This window comes from Colobus angolensis, unplaced genomic scaffold (genome assembly GCF_000951035.1).
Source record: "Colobus angolensis palliatus isolate OR3802 unplaced genomic scaffold, Cang.pa_1.0 Scaffold250, whole genome shotgun sequence".
Lineage (NCBI taxonomy): Eukaryota > Metazoa > Chordata > Mammalia > Primates > Cercopithecidae > Colobus > Colobus angolensis.
Window position 1 is genome coordinate 1735011 of NW_012115711.1, and position 4550 is coordinate 1739560.

At 44.2% G+C, this 4550-nt stretch overlaps 1 protein-coding gene across 1 annotated transcript in view; it reads right to left on the reverse strand.

The window, feature by feature from the left end:
* FGD1 (FYVE, RhoGEF and PH domain containing 1) overlaps positions 1-4550 on the reverse strand; it is a 65371-nt gene that overhangs the window by 56752 nt on the left and 4069 nt on the right. The window lies entirely within an intron of this gene.

Consider the following 4550-nt stretch of genomic DNA (forward strand, 5'->3'; position numbering starts at 1 on the left):
AAAATTAGCTGGGCGTGGTGGTGGGCACCTGTAGTCCCAGCTACTCGAGAGGCTGAGGCAGGAGAATGGCGTGAACCCAGGAGGCGGAGCTTGTAGTGAGCTGAGATCGCACCACTGCACTCCAGCCTGGGCGACAGAGCGAGACTCTGTCTCAACAGCAACAACAAAACAACAACAACAACAAAAAACAAAACCAGAGGCATCACACTACCGACTTTAATATTTACAGGGCTACAGTAACCAAAACAGCATGGTACTGGACAAGAACAGATACACAGACCAACGGAACAGAATAGAGAGCCCAGAAATAAGGCCACACACCTACAACCATCTAACCTTTGACAGAATTGACAAAAGCAGCAATGGGGAAAGGACTCCCTAGTCAATAAATGGTGCTAGGATAACTGGCTAGCCACATGCAGAAGACTGAAACTGGATCCCTTCCTTACACCATATACTAAAATCAACTCAAGATGGATTAAAGACTTAAATGTAAAACCTAAAACTATAAAAACCCTGGAAGACAACCTAGGAAATACCATTTTGGACATAGGACCTGGCAAATATTTCATAATGAAGGCACTAAAAGCAATTGCAACAAAAACAAAAATTGACAAATGGGACCTGATTAAATGAAAGAGCTTCTGCACAGCAAAAGAAACTATCAACAGAGTAAACAACCTACAGAAATGGGAGAAAATATTTGCAAACTATGCATCTGACAAAGGTCCAATATCCAGAATCCGTAAGGAACTTAAATCAACAAGCAATAAACAAACAACCCCATTAAAAAGTGGGCAAAGGACATGAACAGATACTTTTCAAAAGAACACATACATGTGGTCAATAAGCATATGAAAAAAATGTTCAACATCGGCCGGGTGTGGTGGCTCACCTGTAATCCTAGCACTTTGGGAGGCCGAGGCGGTTGGATCACCTGAGGTCAGGAGTTCGGGACCAGCCTGGCCAACATGGCGAAACCCTGTCTCTACTAAAAATACAAAAATTAGCTGGGTGTGGTGCCAAGCACCTGTAATCTCGCTACTTGGGAGGCTGAGGTGGGAGAATTGCTTCAACCTGGGAGGCGGAGGTTGAAGTGAGCTGAGACGGAGCCACTGCACTCCAGCCTGGGTGACAGAGAAAAAAAAAAAAAGAAAAAATGATCAACATCACTAATCATTAGAGAAATGCAAATTAAAACTACAATGAGATACCATTTCACACCAGTCGGAATGGCTATTACTAAAAAGTCAAAAAATAACACGCCAGGTTGCAGAGAAAAGGAAATGCTTATACACTGCTGGTGGGAATGTAAATTAGTTCAGTCATTATGGAAAGCAGTTTGGTGATTTCTCAAATAACTCAAGCAGAATTACCATTCAACTCAGTAATCTCACTATTGGGTATATACTCAAAGGAGTATAAATCGTTCTACCATAAAGACACATGCATATGTATGTTCATCACAGTGCTATTCACAATAGCAAAGACATGGAATTAACCCAAATGCCCATCAATAGTGGACTGGATAAAGAAAATGTGTTATGTATACACCATGGAATACTATGCAGCCATAAAAAAGAATGAGATCATGTCCTTTGTAGGAACATAGATGGAGCTAGAGGCCATTATCCTTAGCAAACTAAGGCAGGAACAGAAAACCAAATACCGCATGTTCTCACTTATAAATGGGAGCTAAACATTGAGTACATATGGACACAAAGAAACAAAAAGCAGACACCGGGGCCTATTTGAGGGTGGAGGGAAGGAGGAGGGTAAGGACTGAAAAACTACCTATCAGGTACTATGCTTATTACCTGGGTGGTGAAATAATCTGTATACCAAATCCCCCTGACATGCAGTTTACCCATATAACAAACTTGCACATGTACCCCGAACCTAAAATAAAAGTTTAAAAAAAGATTATGGTAAATCCATACAATGGCATATTATTACGCAGTCATTAAAATGTTCAAAAAAAGTTCATGAAGAGTTTTTAATGATGTTGGAAAAATACATTAAATGAAAAAGCATGATATAAAATTGAACATATAGTATGATTTCAATTATGTAAAATACACATCAATATGTAGAAAAAGATCTAGCAGAAAACAGACCACAATATTAAAAGTGATCATCCTGGGTAGTAAAAAACAAAAATGAACCAAACCCACAAATGCCTGCTGGCCATCTTCACCTGCATGTACCCGCAGGCGTTTCGAATTCAACTTGTCTCAAACACAATTTACTATCTTCCCTCAAACCTCCCTCTCTTGTATATAGATGGCCCCACCAACATCCACCAGGTCACTGCAGTTGGTTTCAGAAAACAACATGGAGCAATCTGGACTTTGCCTTTTGTCTCAGCCTCTACATCCAAGCTACTACCAAGGCCTGTCCATGCTAGCATCTAAATATCTCTCAGATCTTACCCTCCTTACCTGCCATTGCTCTAACCCAAGCTACTATCACCTCTCTCTGGGAAGACTGCAACACTCACCTGCCTGTCTCCCTGCTTCCACTCTTGCACCCCTTCCATCCATTCTCCCCATGCAGCTAGGGAGAGCTTCCAAACACCCCCATCTGAGCACATCATTCCCGTTAATAAACCCTTCGATGGTTTCTCTTCATCCTCAGAAGAAAGTTCCTTCTCAGCCTTGTCACTCCACTCCTCCCAATACTAGCCCTATTCCCCAGTGCCCCATGTCTCGCTGCCTTTGCTCCCACTGAATCTCTTACCTGAATTGTCCTCCATGTTCTTCTCTAGCTCTACAACCCTTTCTTGACACCCCTCTAGAGCCCTTCCTTAGAGCCAGACCCTGCACTGGGCACTGATGATGCCAGGGTTTCCTCTGCCTAGAGTCCCAGAATGGCAACTGCCTTCCAATTTGAACTGCCAAAAGGCAGCCATTCACAAGAGCCGAGAATAAGGGGTAAACTGAGGCAGCCAGTGTTTGTGCGTATGAGGGTGAGAGGTTGACTCTCCCTTTGTATTTAATCCTGTGCCTCTGTTTGGGGTTAGGAGTGAGTTAACAGAAGCCCACATGGGTCCCTGGGGAAAGGGCCTTAGAGGGGTAGGCCGATGTATTCTCCTGGCCCTAATGATGCTGACTCACTGTAGGACCATGGCTAAAAAAAATCACTACCTCTCTGAGCCTCCACTGCCCCATCTGGAAAACGGACTTAACTAGTGGTTCCCACTCTAGGCTGTGCATCACAATCACCTAAGGAGCTTTTGAAAATAGATTCCTTGGTTGTCAACCCCAAGATTCTGGAGCACTGAGGTGGAGTGTGGAATCACATTTCTTTTTAAGGTCAACAAGAGATTCTGATGCTCACTCAGTTCGGGAAATCCAGAATGAGACAGTATCTAGGGTCTTTTCTAACTCCAATTTTTACTCTTGGAGACTGAAGATGCCTCAGGATCCAAATGAGAGTCAGCCCCTCCTCTTGCCCCCCTCAACTGGCTCAGTTTCCCCCATTACCCACAAAACGGCTCTAACATCAGGTACAACTCCTTTGACTTAGCTAGGGTCAGACACCAATATCTCCATAATCCCCGCATCTGGAAGGACATTCTAGGCCTCAACCCTGAGGAATAGAGCCGCCATCTCTGCAAACCCCTGCAAGCAAACCACTTTCTGACTCTCTCAAACCCTTCTCTGGCATTTCACCGGGTTTTCCCAGTGACCCTTCGGTTTAATCAACCTGGAAAATGGGCATAATAACAACTGTCCCTTTCCCCACCAAGAAGCAGACAGGATCACTAAAAGAGAAAGTACTTTGAAGCAATTCAAGGCTGTTCACATGGATAAGATACAATTATTATTTTTAAAAGCCTCCCCCCACCCCCAGGATGAGCCACTGAGCCCTGAAGATGGTGATTCAATAAAGGTCTCAGCAGTGTTAGGGAGGAAGTCAGCAGGCACACGGAAATCTTAACATGTGAACCAGAATGTTTCAACCCTTTAATTGAAGTTCAGGAAACTAACTCTCTCTCTCTCTCTCTCTCTCTCGTACACACACACCCTACAACCACTAACCCTGCCCTCTTAGGGCCAATTATAGGCGAGTCCCGTGGAGAGAGAAGTCAAGTCACTTGTGCCTACCCCTGGGCCAGCTGGGCAGTGGGGGAGGCAGGCCTCTCACAACCCATGCTGCAGTGAATCACATGGCCTGGTGCCCACCTAGTCAGGGCCTGAGTAATTCCTCCGCCTCTTCTTCAGAAGGTTTTTCTCTTATTTTTTTAACTTAATTTTATTTTTTTTAAACTGCTGGTTGCTGAGGATTTATACCATGCTGCAGGCTTTACAACCATTAACTCATAGACTCCTCATTGCATTCTCTAGATGAAGAAACTGAGGTTCAGAGAAGGGAAGTCACTCATCCAGGGTCACAAAGTGAATTAGTTTTTTTTTTTTTTTTTTTTTTGAGACGGAATCTTGCTCTGTCACCCGGCCTGGAGTGCAGTGACCGGATCTCAGCTCACTGCAGGCTCCGCCTCCCGGGTTTACATGATTCTCGTGCCTCAGCCTCCCGAGTAGCTGAGA